At 38.4% G+C, this 15,559-nt stretch overlaps 1 protein-coding gene across 10 annotated transcripts in view; it reads left to right on the top strand.

The window, feature by feature from the left end:
• Positions 1 to 15,559, top strand: part of Dg (Dystroglycan) — a 512,976-nt gene that overhangs the window by 155,095 nt on the left and 342,322 nt on the right. The gene's annotated exons all lie outside the window — the stretch shown is intronic.

The raw sequence follows: 15,559 nt of genomic DNA, 5'->3' as shown, positions 1-15,559 counted from the left end.
TAAAACTACCTTAAAAGATCCTCCTGCGAAAACCAAAAAAAGGAGGTTTGAAAGGTTCCCCATAGAATTACGGCAGAAAGGTCTTCTTTAGAAAGAAGATATGGAAGGTTATTGAAGAGTCCTGTAGAGGAGGGACGCCTTTAAAGGTTGATACATTGATGAAAGATCTGTGAAAGATCGTTTATAGACAGAAGACTTTTGTCCTCTAGACAGAAGACCGATTGGAAGATTATTTATATACTAAAAGCCTTTGGAGATCCTTTGAAAGGTCCTCTAGATAGGTCCCCCGTAGATAGAAGACAATTAAGCGACCCTTTATATACAGAAGACCTTTGAACGGTTTTCTATAGACCGAAGACCTTTGAAAATTATGTTATAGAAAAAAACACCCTAATATAATTTTCTGTAAAAAGAAAGAAAACAATTAAAAAATCATCTGACTTCTAAAGTGACCGCTACTCTTATCCCACCCTCCCTATCATATCTCAACCTTGATTAGTACAGAATAAGAGTCCCTCTCAACTGAATTTTCTACCGTTTAGTTTGTGATATCAGTTAAATATCCACCCCAACTTAATGTTCTACTACAGTTCTCTTTACGGTTGTACTTACCATTCTTATACCACGATCGCAAATGTCATATCTTTTTTAATAATGAATATTTTACCTCAGTGTAAATAAATGAAAATTGTTCCCAAGGTTTGGGGAAATTGTTCTGCATAACTTCATATTGCTCCTCGAAGAAGTATTTCGATTTACAACCCCGGAATTTTTGAAGTGCTGAAGTTACAACGATTACTAGCGACGTTGACTCTTAGCTGAATAGCTAGTACGAAGCCAAGGCCAAGATTCTGCGATTCGTTAGCTTCCTGTTATCCGCTCGCTTCAGTGATTCGTTCGCTACAAGCATCATGCGATCTCATCTCGCTCCAGGCGGACTTAACCAAAGGGCTCTAATAAGATGACTGATATCTCCACTACTCCAAGCCGAGTCGTTTCTACCCAACTACTAAAAGCCGAGTATCACAAACTCAACCACTACTACTGCGCCCGAGCACCGTCGAGCGGGCTGACACAACTTTACCAACATCAGACCCTCTTATATGTCCTCGTCAAGCCAACATCTCTACCCGAAGATGATTGCGTGCGATTTGTGGGTCATTGAGCTGACAATTTTTGTGACTTAGCTTACCTCAGCCTTAGATAAAACCACTCATTACAACCTATAAAAAGTAGTCTTTAATAAATGTGTCTTTTAGTTGACCTTTTTTGGCAGGAAACACCTCAGAAACGTCAAACCACCCTATAGACAGAAGCTCTTTAAAAACCCCATGGACATAATCCTTTACCGTATATTTGGTCGTTTCTACTCACTCAAGGCATAACATGAATATTATTTTTTCCACAACTTTCTAACGCCAACGCATAAAGTCAAAGTCAGTGGATGTCAATTAATAAATAACGGTCCGGCTATGGCGTTTCAATATTATTTGATGTTCTGTCTTCTAGTGATGAGAGAAAAAAGTTCAGTTAAACCTATCTATTATTGACTTGCAATAGAAAATAACCCACATAAGTTTTTGAAGTTATGCTTTCAACTATAGATGAGAGCAAATAGATAGTTGAGCATATTCTTTGTTGTTGTTAGAATTTGTCTTTAACTACAAAAAATAACTTTTAATTGATTAAAACTCTGAATGAAATAAAGAACATAAAGGCTGGCGGCTATAAAAGAAAGCTATGCCGCCGCCACCATTCATCAGGCAACCATTGGTCTTCGTTGATTGGGAGATTTATTAACTGGCATCCATCGAAACAGAAGATCTGGGTGGCAAACTAGGCAGGGCAGCAATTATTAATTTAACCCACAGCAACATAGAAAAAAACACGCATGAGAACCAATGTTTTTTGATTATTAGTTGTTGTTATTGAAGTGGCCATGGTGAAGTGATGCAGTAGTTCATCATTTTTTTCTGTTAGGTAGATAGACGATTGATGATATACATGTTTGACTTGGCTGGAGACTTAGAATTAAAAGTATTTTATGAATGAAATAAATTTGAAATTTGAGTAGAGTTCCCACATAGCCGCAAGATCGGATATAATATTAACTTACATTTTACTTTCGATGTTCGAAGTGACGAATTTTGTAACGCTCGTTGTTACACAATTATTTAAATAGTGTCGCTATTCTAATTTACGTTAAACCACATTAAAATGACATTTTTCTCAACCTCAAAGATGATCCTCACAAAGCTTAAAGTAAATAAAGCTATCGGCAAAGCCTTCATTCTTTTGTTATCTATAGAAGATGACAAGAGGTATTCGGTTGTCTATAGAAGACCATCAGCGGTATTCTCTTGTCTATAGAAGACTTCAGTAGGTCTTTTGTTGTGCATAGAATACTTCAAAAAGTTTTTTTGTTGTCTATAGAATACCTCAGTAGGCTTATAGAAAACCTCAGAAGGTATTCAAAGTTTAGAAGACATCAAGAGGTCTTCTGTTTTCTATGGAAAACATCAAGAGTTCTTATGGTGTCTATAGGAGACGACAAGAAGTTTTCTATTGTCTATGGAAGACCACAGCAGGCCCTATGTTATACATATAAGACCGCAAAAAGTCTTCAGTGGTTTTTAAAAGACTTTAAGTGTATTATCTTGTCTCTAGAAGACCTCTAACTGTCTTTAAAAGGCTTCAGTGGGTTTTTTGCAACTTAAGTTTTGTGTAAAACTAGGTTTTCTGCTGCCAAGAGGTCTTCTGTGGTCTATAGAAAACCACAAAAAATTTCAAGAAGTTTTCTGTTGTCTATGGACGACCTCAATAGGTCTTTTGTTGTCTATAGAGGACCTCAAGAGGTCTCTTTTTGTCAATAGAATACCTCAAGAGGTCTTCTGTTGTATATCGAAAACCTCTAAAAGTCTTCTCATGTCTATAGAAGACCTCAAGAGGTCTTCTATTGTGTACAGAAGACATCAAAAGGTCTTCTGTTGTCTGAAGAAGACCTCAGGAGGTCTTCTGTTGTCTATAGAAGACCTCAAGACGTCTTCTGTTGTCTATAGAAGACTTTAAGGGGTCTTCTGTTGTATGTAGAAGACCTCAAGAGGTCTTCTGTTGTCTACAGAAGACCTCAAAAGATCTTTTGTTCTCTATAAAAGACCTCAAGTGATCTTCTGTTGTGTATAGAAGACCTCAAGAGGTTTTCTGTTGTATATAGAAGACCTCTGGAGGTCCTCTGTTTAATATAGAAGACCTCAAGAGATCTTCTGTTGTCTGAAGAAGACCTCAGGAGGTCTTCTGCTGTCTGTAGAAGACCCCAAGAGGTCTTCTGTTGTCTATAGAAGACCTCAAGAGATCTTTTGTTGTCTATAAAAGACCTCAAGAGGTCTTCTGTTGTATATAGAAGACCTCAGGAGGTCTTCTGTTGAATATAGAAGACCTCAAGAGGTCTGCTGTTGTACATAGAAGACCTAAAGAGGACTTCTGTTGTCTGAAGTAGACCTCAGGAGGTCTTCTGTTGTCTATAGAAGACCCCAAGAGATCTTTTGTTGTCTATAAAAGACCTCAAGAGGTCCTCTGTTGTATATAAAAGTCCTCAAGAGGTCTTCTGTTGTCTATAAAATACCTCCAGAGGTCTTCTGTTGTATAGAAAACCTCAGGAGGTCTTCTGTTGTATAAAGAAGACCTCGATAGGTCATCTCTTGTCAGTAGAAGACCTCAAGAGGTCTTCTTTTGCCTTTAAAAGACTTTAAGAGGTCTTTTGTTGTTTATAGAAGACTTCAAGGGGTCATCTGTTGTTTGTAGAAGACATCAAGAGGTCTTTTCTTGTATATAGAAGACCTCCAGAGAGCTCCTGTTGTATATAGAAGACCTCAAGAAGTCTTCTGTTGTATATAGAAGACCTCAGGAGGTCTTCTGTTGAATATAGAAGACCTCAAGAGGTCTTCTGTTGTATTTAGAAGACCTCAAGAGGTCTTCTGTTGTATATAGAAGACCCTAAGAGGTCTTCTGTTGAATATAGAAGACCTCAAGAAGTCTTCTGTTGTCTATAGAACACCTCAAGAGGACTTCTGTTGTCTGAAGAAGACCTCAGGAGGTCTTCTGTTGTCTATAGAATACCCCAAGAGATCTTTTGTTGTCTATAAAAGACCTCAAGAGGTCTTCTGTTGTATATAAAAGACCTCAAGAGGTCTTCTGTTGTATAAAGAAGACCTCGATAGGTCATCTCTTGTCAGTAGAAGACCTCAAGAGGTCTTCTGTTGAATATAGAAGACCTCAAGTGGTCTTCTGTTGTATATAGAAGACCTCAAGGGGTCTTCTGTTGTATATAGAAAACCTAAAGAGGTTTTCTGTTGTGTATAGAAAACCTCAAGAGGTCTTCTGTTGAATATAGAATACCTCAAGAAGACGTCTGTTGTATATAGAAGACCTAAAGAGGACTTCTGTTGTCTGAAGAAGACCTCAGGAGTTCTTCTGCTGTCTGTAGAAGACCCCAAGAGGTCTTCTGTTGTCTATAGAAGACCTCAAGAGATCTTTTGTTGTATATAAAAGACCTCAAGAGGTCTTCTGTTGAATATAGAAGACCTCAAGAGGTCTTCTGTTGAATATAGAAGACCTCAAGAGGTCTTCTGTTGTATATAGAAAACCCAAAGAGGTTTTCTGTTGTATATAGAAAACCTCAAGAGGTCTTCTGTTGAATATAGAATACCTCAAGAGGTCTGATGTTGTATATAGAAGACCTAAAGAGGACTTCTGTTGTCTGAAGTAGACCTCAGGAGGTCTTCTGTTGTCTATAGAAGACCCCAAGAGATCTTTTGTTGTCTATAAAAGACCTCAAGAGGTCTTCTGTTGTATATAAAAGACCTCAAGAGGTCTTCTGTTGTCTATAAAATACCTCCAGAGGTCTTCTGTTGTATAGAAAACCTCAGGAGGTCTTCTGTTGTATAAAGAAGACCTCGATAGGTCATCACTTGTCAGTAGAAGACCTCAAGAGGTCTTCTGCAGAACACTTCAAAAGGTCTTCTGTTGTCTGCAGAAGAACTCAGGAGGTCTTTTGTTGTATGTAGAAGACCTCAAGAGGTCTTCTTTTGCCTTCAAAAGGTCTTCTGTTGTCTGGAGAAGAACTCAGGAGGTCTTCTGTTGTATGTAGAAGACCTCAAGAGGTCTTCTTTTGCCTTTAAAAGACTTTAAGAGGTCTTCTGTTGTTTATAGAAGACTTCAAGGGGTCATCTGTTGTTTGTAGAAGACATCAAGAGGTCTTCTCTTGTATATAGAAGACCTCCAGAGGGCTCGTGTTGTATATAGAAGACCTCAAGAAGTCTTCTGTTGTATATAGAAGACCTCAGGAGGTCTTCTGTTGAATATAGAAGACCTCAATAGGTCTTCCGTTGTATTTAGAAGACCTCAAGAGGTCTTCTGTTGTATATAGAAGACCCTAAGAGGTCTTCTGTTGAATATAGAAGACCTCAAGAAGTCTTCTGTTGTCTATAGAACACCTCAAGAGGTCTTCTGTTGTCTAGAGACGACTTCAAGAGGTCTTCTGTTGAATATAGAAGACCTCAAGAGGTTTTCTGTTATATATAGAAGACCTAAAGGGGTCTTCTGTTGCGTATAGAATACCTCAAGAGGTCTTCTGTTGAATATAGAAGACCTCAAGAAGTCCTCTGTTGTCTATAGAACACCCCAAGAGGTCTTCTGTTGTCTATAGACGACTTCAAAGGTCTTCTGTTGAATATAGAACATCTCAAGAGGTCTTCTGTTGTCTATAGAACACCTCAAGAGGTCTTCTGTTGTCTATAGAATACCTGAAGAGGTCTTCTGTGGCCTATAGAAGACCTCACGAGGTCTTCAGTTCTCTAAAAATGCCTCAGGAGGCCTTCAGTTGCCTAAAGGGGTCTTGTGTTGTATATAGAAGATCTAAAGGGGTCTTCTGTTGTTTATAGAATACCTCAAGAGGTCTTCTGTTGTCTATAGAACACCTCAAGAGGTCTTCTGTTGTCTAGAGACGACTTCAAGAGGTCTTCTGTTGAATATAGAAGACCTCAAGAGGTTTTCTGTTATATATAGAAGACCTAAAGGGGTCTTCTGTTGCGTATAGAATACCTCAAGAGGTCTTCTGTTGAATATAGAAGACCTCAAGAAGTCTTCTGTTGTCTATAGAACACCCCAAGAGGTCTTCTGTTGTCTATAGACGACTTCAAGGGGTCTTCTGTTGAATATAGAACATCTCAAGAGGTCTTCTGTTGTCTATAGAACACCTCAAGAGGTCTTCTGTTGTCTATAGAATACCTGAAGAGGTCTTCTGTGGCCTATAGAAGACCTCACGAGGTCTTCAGGTCTCTACAAAATACCTCAGGAGGCCTTCAGCTGTCTATAGAAGATATGAAGAGGTCTTCTGTTATATATAAGAGACCTCAAGAGGTTTTATGTAGAATATAGAAGACCTCAAGAGGTCTTCTGTTATATATAGAAGACCTAAAGGGGTCTTCTGTTGCGTATAGAAGACCTCAAGAAGTCTTCTGTTGTCTATAGAACACCTCTAGAGGTCTTCTGTTGTCTATAGAAGACTTCAAGGGGTCTTCTGTTGAATATAGAACATCTCAAGAGGTCTTCTGTTGTCTATAGAACACCTCAAGAGGTCTTCTGTTGTCTATAGAATACCTGAAGAGGTCTTCTGTGGCCTATAGAAGACCTCACGAGGTCTTCAGTTCTCTACAAAATACCTCAGGAGGCCTTCAGCTGTCTATAGAAGATATGAAGAGGTCTTCTGTTATATATAAGCGACCTCAAGAGGTCTTCTGTTGAATATAGAAGACCTTAAGAGGTCTTCTGTTGCCTATAGAAGACCTAAAGGGGTCTTCTGTTGCGTATAGAAGACCTCAAGAGGTCTTCTGTTGTCTGTAGAAGACCACAAGAGGTCTTTTGTTGTATATAAAAGACCTGAAGAGGTCTTCTGTGGCCATCAAGAGGTCTTCTGTGGTCTATAGAAGACCTCAAGAGGTCTTATGTTGTCTATTGTAGACCTTCTGTTGTCTAGAGACGACTTCAAGAGGTCTTCTGTTGAATATAGAAGACCTCAAGTGGTCTTTTGTAGAATATAGAAGACCACAAGAGGTCTTCTGTTATATATAGAAGACCTAAAGGGGTCTTCTGTTGCGTGTAGAAGACCTCAAGAGGTCTTCTGTTGTCTGTAGACGACTTCAAGGCGTCTTCTGTTGAATATAGAACATCTCAAGAGGTCTTCTGTTGTCTATAGAACACCTCAAGAGGTCTTCTGTTGTCTATAGACGACTTCAAGGGGTCTTCTGTTGTCTATAGAACATCTCAAGAGGTCTTCTGTTGTCTATAGAGGTCTTCTGTTGTCTATAGAATACCTGAAAAGGTCTTCTGTGGCCTATAGAAGACCTCACGAGGTCCTCAGTTCTCTACAAAATACCTCAGGAGGCCTTCAGCTGTCTATAGAATATATGAAGAGGTCTTCTGTTATAAATAAAAGGCCTCAAGAGGTCTTCTGTTGTCTATAGAACACCTCAAGGGGTCTTCTGTTGTCTAGAGACGACTTCAAGAGGTCTTCTGTTGAATATAGAAGACCTCAAGAGGTCTTCTGTAGAATATAGAAGACCTCAAGAGGTCTTCTGTTGTCTATAGACGACTTCAAGGGGTTTTCTGTTGAATATAGAACACCTCAAGAGGTCTTCTGTTGTATGTAGAAGACCACAAGAGGTCTTTTGTTGTATATAAAAGACCTGAAGAGGTCTTCTGTGGCCATCAAGAGGTCTTCTGTGGTCTATAGAAGACCTCAAGAGGTCTTATGTTGTCTATTTTAGACCTCAAGAGATCTTCTGTTCTTTATAGGAGATTTCTAGAGATCTTCTGTTGTTTTTAAAACATCTCCAGAGGACTCATGTGGTCTGTAGAAGACCTCCAGAGATCTACTGCTGTCTATAGATGTCCTCAAGAGATCTCTTTAGACCTCAAGAGGTTTTCTGTTGTCTAAGGGAGACCTCCAGAGGCCGTCCATTGTTTATAGAAGATCTCAAGAGTTTTTTTGTTCATAGGAGAGCATTACAAGTCTTCTGTTGTCTATAAAAGACCTCAAAGTTATTCAAATATGTTTCACAATTCTCGTTATTCTCGTTAAACCCTATTAAAACCACATTTTTTTCTCAACCTCAAAGATGATCCGCACAAAAGAGCTTTAAGTAAACTAAGCTACTGGAAAAAACCTCATATCATTCTGTTACCACTGTTAATGATTTGTTTTGTTTGCATAGCCGGAAACAAAGTCTAAAGAGGATTTAAATGGAGTTTAAAGTTTGTCTCTGCCTTCTCAGTTCACAGCCAGGTAACACAAGAAGTAACCACAGACTGTGGAGATACGTTTTCCCATTTGTGTTTGGTTTCCAGTGAAGTAGAAAACAATGGCTCAACAGACCACAGGGGAAATAAATTAAGTATCAGCAAAAGATGCATATCTCCACCATAATCTTTAGCATCTGCAGTCACCACCATTCACCACATTCACATCTCTCTCGATAATCATGGTCATGGTTGCACACCCAGGGGAATAAGTGAGAGTGATGTGCTGTGGTTTGACATTGTATTGTTGAAAGTGTTTAAATATTTGTCAGCTTTTTTGTCTGTGGCTGCCTAATGCCTACAAAGTCTTTGTAAGCTTTCCTCCTGGATGTGTTTTGGGTTTTCTCACATTTCTATTTTCATTTGTCATTTGGATTTTCAGTTTCTATTTACTTCTTTTTATCTTTTTTTCCTTTATTTCGGTTTGTTTATTTACATTTTCAAGGTGTACCAACAAGCGGCCATAATTTGTGGAATTATGTTCGGTGGTGGAGTGGGGAAAAAATGTTTTTCTTAGATTTAAATGAATTATGGATTTCATTTAAAAATCTGTTATTTTCTTCTTCTCCGCCGCCATCGTCTTCATCATCATCGCCGACCAGCCTCATCAATTAATTCATTAAAGAAGAGGAGGAATCAACGGAAATTGAAACTTATTTTCATCGGTGTTTTTGTTATTAATTGGATGATTATGTATGATAATGATCTGAAATTATGTTTTGTTACTGTTGTTGTCATTATTGTCGCTATTGTATTGGAGCAATATATTTGAAGATTTTCAATGGGAGTGTGAAATTTTTTTATGGCATGAGAATATTTATTTTTGTATGGATTGGTTTTTTGAATGGCTTTTCTCGCCAGAAGCTTAACGTTTTTAGGGCGGATAATTACTGCGGCGTTATAGTCATCTTTTATTTTTTCTGGTGGGAGGAGTGGGGAATTAGCTCACATATCTAATACGTGATATCTTAGAAAGTGGTACGATTAGCATGGCTATAAAACATTTTTATATGACGCCCAATCATATTTTTTTCCTCTATATTTTTGCCCTTATGACTACAGAGGGTTACAATCAAATATGTGCCTCTTTAAAATAATATTTCAAATCCAGCATATTTTAAGACGACAAGCGTTTCAGACAACTCGAATACGATCAAGCTATGTTCATTCGTCCATCTGTCACTCTGCTTTCTGGCCTGACCATCTGGTCTTCTATAAAAAGATCTTGTGGTCCTCTATAAGAAGACTTTGTGGACTTCTATAAGAATTCTATAAAAGAATCCTGTGGCGTTCTATAAGAAAACTTTGTGAGTCTTATATATGAAGCCTTTGCGGTCTTCTTCAAGAAGTTTTTGAGGTATTCTATAGGAAGACTTAGTGGTCTTCTATTAGAAGGCATTGTGATTTAGGACTTTATTGCATCTATTGCGAGACGGTTTGCATGCATTTCGCTATCGACAAGGAGTATTGTGTTGTTTTTAGAATACATCGGGAGGTCTTCTGTTTTTCATGAAAGACCTAAGGAAGCCTTCTGTTATCAATAGAAGATCTAAAGAGGCCTTCGTTTGTCTATAGAGGACCTCAGAATATATTTTGTTGTCTGTAGAAGTCTTCAAGAGGCTTCTTGTTGTCTATAGAAGACCTCAAGAGTTTTATGTAATCTATAAAATACCTCAATCGATCTTAAGTGATCTTTACAAGGCCTCAAAAGGTCTTCTGTTGTCTATTGAAGACCTTCAGAAGTATTCTGTTTGGCTGGAGCGCACGATAACTCTCGAACCGATCAACCGATACCATCCAAAATTTGGCTTTCGTAATATTTTGTCCAAACTTAGTTTAAGTTCGAAGATGGGCTATATCGGCCCCCTCCTTCCGGTACCTCCCCCACAAAAGGTCGAAAATGTTCGGAAAATTTGAGCGCACGATAACTCTTAAAGGAAGTAACCGATTTGATCCATACTTTGCACATCGTGAAATTTCTATTAAACTTAGATGAGGTTCCAAAATGGACTCAATCATTCCACTCCTTCGGGTACCTCCCACACAAAATTTCGGATAAGTTCAGATTAGGACCTGCTCTCGAATCGCTTTGATTTTTGTTGCAACAACTTGTATTCATTGCCCCCCATAAGACGGTACAAGTTTCATCAGGGGCAAGTCCATACTTCCTGAGAAAATAGCCTGAAAGATGCAAAACGCCCCTATGACACCGTGTGTAGTGGATGGAGCGCAAGATAACTCCCGAACAGATCTGCCGATTCCAAAATTTGGCCTTCGTAATATTTTGTCCAAACATAGTTTAAATTCGAAGATAAGCGGTCCACTCCTTCAGGTACCTCCCCCACAAAAGTTCAAAAATTTTCGGAAAAATTGTACGCACGATAACTTTTGAAGGGAGTGACCGATGTAATCCCTACTTTGCACATCCTAATATATCTACCAGATATAGATCAGGTTAGAATATAGAATATATTTGTTTACTCCTTCTGGTACCTCTCACCCACAATTTCGGATAAGTTCACTTTAAGACCTGCTCTCGAATCACTTTGATTTTTGTTGAAGCGATTTGCATTCGCTACCTCCATTACGAGGGTAAACGTTTTTTCAGGGGCAAATTCATATTTCGTAGGAAAACAGCCCGAAAGGTGTAAAAAATCCCTATGTCACCATATGTGGGTGTCGGAGAGCACGATAACTCTCGAACTGTTCAACCAATTTGGTCCAACATTTGGTCTTCGTCATATTATATCCAAACTTAGTTTCATGGGGCAATACCGGTCCACAACTTCCGGTACTTCTCCCCAATATTTAAAAAAATGTCACTAAAATGCTAGGACGATATCACTTGAATGGGGAAACCAATTTGGTCCAAACTTTGGATCTCCTATTATTTTGTCAAAATATAGTTTAACTTCTAAAATGGCCCATATCGGTATTCCCTAAAGGTACCTCCCCCAAAAAGGTTCAACATTTGTGTCTTAGTTAATTCCTAATCCACATTTTTGTCTGCAAGTTCAAATGTCCAAAATGGGTCACAAAATTCTGAAGAGACCTTAAATATGTACATTCGATCTGTCCGTAGGTGAAAGTTTCACTTCACATTGGCTGAGGGTATATATCTGTCGGCAAAGCCGACTGACTCTTTTTTACTTGTTAGAGAAGACTTTAAGAGGTCTTCGTTTCTTTATAGACGACTTCCAGAAGTCTTCTGTTGTCTGCAGAGGACCTCGAAACGTCTTCGGTGGTCTTTAGAAGACGTCAAGAGATATTCTGTTGTCTATATATGACCTCAAGAGATTTTCCGTTGTGTATAGAAGATTTGCAGTTTTCTGTTTTTTAAAGAAGACTTTATGAGTCTTCTTTTCTCTATAGGACACTTCCAGAAATCTTCTGTTGTCTGCTGAAGACCTCAAAGATCTTCAGTGGTCTTTAGAAAACCTCAAGAGATCTTTGGTTGCCTATGAAAGGCTCCCAGAGGTTTTAGATTGCCTATAGAAGATCTCAAGAGGTATTTTGTTGTCTATAGCAGAGCTCCAGAGGTCTTCTGTTTTGTATAAAATGCCTACAGAGGTATTTTGCTATCTATAGAGGACCTCCTGAGGTCTTCATTTTTCTATAAAATCCCCCCAGAGATATTTTGCTATATATAGAAGATCTCCTGAGGTCTTCTGTTTTCTATAGAAGACATCTAGAGGTATTCAGTTATGTATGAACGACCTTCAGATGTCTTCTGTTGGTTATAGAAGACCTCAAAACTTATTTTATTTTCTATAGAAAACGCCAAGAGTTCTTCTTTTTCTCTAGAAGACTTCCAGAAGACATTTCGAGGTCTTCTGTGGTCCTTAGAAAATCTCAAGAGGTCTTCTATTTTCTATAGAAGACCTCTAGAGGTCTTCTGTTTTTTAAAGAAGACTTTAAAATGTCTTCTTTTCTCTATAGAAGACTTCCAGAAGTCTTCTGTTGTCTGCAGAAGACCTTAAAGGTCTTCAGTCGTCTTTTGAAGTCCTCAAGATATCTTTAGTTGCCTATGAAAGACCCCCAGAGGTCTTAGGTTGCCTATAGAAGATCTCAAGACGTCTTTTATTCTGTATAGAAGACGTCCAGAGGTCTTCTGTTTTTATAAAATACCTACAGAGGTATTTTGCTATCTATAGAGGACCTCCTGAGGTCTTCAGTTTTCTATAAAATACCCCCAGAGATATTTTGCTATCTATAGAAGACCTCTTGAGGTATTCAGTTGTGTATGGAAGACCTTCGCATGTCTTCTGTTGTCTATAAAAGACATCAAAACTTATTTTATTTTCTATAGAAGACCCCAAGAGCTCTTCTGTTGTCTCTAGAAGACTTCCAGAAGTCTTCTGTTGTCTACAGAAGACCTCGAAAGGTCTTCTGTGGTCTTTAGAAAATCTCAAGAGGTCTTCCACTTTCTATAGAAGACCTCCAGAGGTCTTCTGTTATCTATAGAAGACCACACGAAGTTTTCTGTTTTTTAAAGAAGACTTCAAAAGGTCTTCTTTTCTCTATACAAAGAAGACCTCTGGAAATCTTCCGTTGTCTATGAAAAATCTACAGAGGTCTTAGGTTGCCTATAGATGATCTCAATATGTCTTCTATTTTCTATAGAAGACCTCCAGAGGTTGGTCTTCTGTTGTCTACAGAAGACCTTAAAACTTATTCTATTTTCTATAGATGACCTTCAGCGGTCTTCTGTTTTCTATAGAAGACCTCAAAACTTATTTTATTTTCTATAGAAGACCCCAAGAGGTCTTCCGATTTCTATAGGAGACCACCATATTTCTTCTGTTGCCTATAGAAGACATCCAGAGGTTTTCCGGTTTCTGTAGAAAACCTCCAGAGGTCTCCTGTTTTCTCCAGACATCTTCTGTTTTCTATAGAAGACCTCCAGAGATATTCTACTGTTATAGAAGACCTCCAGAGGCCTTCTACTTTCTATAGAAGACCTCCTGTGGTATTGTGTTGTCTGCGGAGGACCTACAGAGGTCTTCTGTTTTTATAGAAGACCTCCAGACATCTCCTTTTGTCTATAGAAGGCCTCAAGAGATCTTCTGTTATCTATAGAAAACTTCAAGAGGTCTTCTGTTGTCTATGGAAGACTCTAGAAGGTCTTCTATTGTTTATAGAAGACTTCTAGAGATCTTCTGCATAGAGTACTTCAAAAGACCTTCTGTTGTGTATGGAAGACTTTGACAGGTCTTCTGTTTTCTATAGAAGACCTCCAGAGGACTTCTGTTTTCTATATAAAACCTGTAGAGGTCTTCTATTGTCTACAGAATACCTCTAGAGGTTTTCTGTTGCCCATAGAAGACGTCCAGAGGTCTTCTGTGGTCTATCGAAAGCCTCAAGAAATCTTCGGTTATCTATACAAGACCTCAGGAGGTTTTCTGCTGTATATAGAAGACTTGTAAAGGTCTCCTCTTGTGTATAAAATACTTAAAGGGGTCTCTTGTGGTCTCAAGAGGTTTTCTGCTATTTTTATAGAGGTCTATAGACGACTTCGAAATGTCCTCAGAGGTCTGCTGTTGTCTATAGGAGACTTCTAGAGGTCTTCTGTTATGCATAGAATAATTCAAAAGTTCTTTTGTTTTCTATAGAAGTCCTTCCGATGTCTTCTGTTGTCTATGGAAGGGTTCCTGATGTGATCTATTGTCTAATTAAGACATCAGGAGGTCTTCTGTTGTCTACAGAAGACCTCAAAAGTTCTTAATAGATATTGAGTCTTCGGTCGTCTATAGAAGATCACCAGAGGTGTTCTGTTGTATATATACGACCACGTGAGTTTTTCTGTTGTCTGTGGAAAACCTCAAGAGGTTCTGTTGCCTATAGAATACCTTAAGAGATTGAAGAGGTTTTACAGTGTATTTAGAAGACTTTTGTGGTCTATATAAGATCTCAAGAAGTCTTCTGTCCTCAAGAGGTCTTGTCTATAGAATACCTTAAGAAATTGAAGAGGTTTTACAGTGCCTTTAGAAGACTCTTGTGGTCTATATAAGATCTCAAGAAGTCTTCTGTCCTCAAGAGGTCTTCTGTTGTTTACAGAATACCTCTAAAGGTCAAACGAAGATCTCAAAAGGTCTTCTGTTTTCAATCGAAGACCTTAAGAGGTTTTCCATTCTCTATAGTAGACCTTAACAGGTCTTCTGTTTTCTAAGGCAGACCGTAAGAGGTCTTCTTTATCTATCGAAGACGTCAGTAGGTCCTCTGTTATCAACAGTAGACCGTAAAAGAACTTATGTTGTCTATGGAATATGGAATCGAAGAGGTGGATCTTCCATCACAGATAGGACGCCAGGGACTTTCAAGTCAGCAAGACATTATGTTGCCTTACTGACAGCATCCAGGCCTTGTCATGGTCATTGGGTATTACTAAGAAAATAAGTACAGGGTAGTGGCATGTGGCGAGAAGTGGAGAAGGTTGTCGAAGATTACTGTCATTACTTTTTGATTGCATATCCTGATTGCCACCTACCAGTTTTGGATGGAGGTGCATTATAATTTTCTAAAGCTAATTACCTCGGTATAATCCGGGGTATATAAATAAATATCGTTAAACGTTGAAGGTTTTAAAAACATTGAAATGTAATGTTAAACGAATTAACAGATGAACTAGTTAGGATTGGCTCTAAGTCAATTTACCAGGTTTTTATTACTAATAGTCTGTGTGGTCTCGAATACAAGCTATAGTTTGATTCTCCACAACTCCCCCGTCTCAATTCACTCACAGAATTCTTCTCCCCTGCCTGTCGAATAACAAATTCTTTGCATCTTCATTTTAGATTGTTGATCGAAACATAAATGTTATCGTTGATTTCCATCTTTTGATAGATGGCTAGATTCGCATAAACAACAAAAACTGATGCCATCATTTGCTGAGTTTCTAAATTTCAAAGAATTTCGTTTTGAAAACTAAACACCCGCGTGGAATATAAAGAAATCCCAAAACCAACAACAGCAACAGTAGAAGTTAATCTATCATTTGTAAAAGAAAAATAAGATATGATATCTTTTTCTGATGATATGATGCGATGATGATGATGAGTAGGGTTAGTGCCATGTGCAACAGCCACTGTTGTGTGGGTTCGTTGGCATTACATTTCACCATCCTTTGCAAATTCTTCTCCCACTACTTGAATTGCTGTAGGTTGGCCCTCTTCTATCTTTCCATCTAGTTATAATTTAATTTTAT

Source organism: Musca autumnalis, unplaced genomic scaffold (genome assembly GCF_047663935.1).
Source record: "Musca autumnalis isolate F117 unplaced genomic scaffold, ASM4766393v1 scaffold_5, whole genome shotgun sequence".
Classification (NCBI taxonomy): domain Eukaryota; kingdom Metazoa; phylum Arthropoda; class Insecta; order Diptera; family Muscidae; genus Musca; species Musca autumnalis.
The sequence above is the reverse complement of the archived record's forward strand: the minus strand, read 5'-3'. Positions and strand labels throughout refer to the sequence as shown.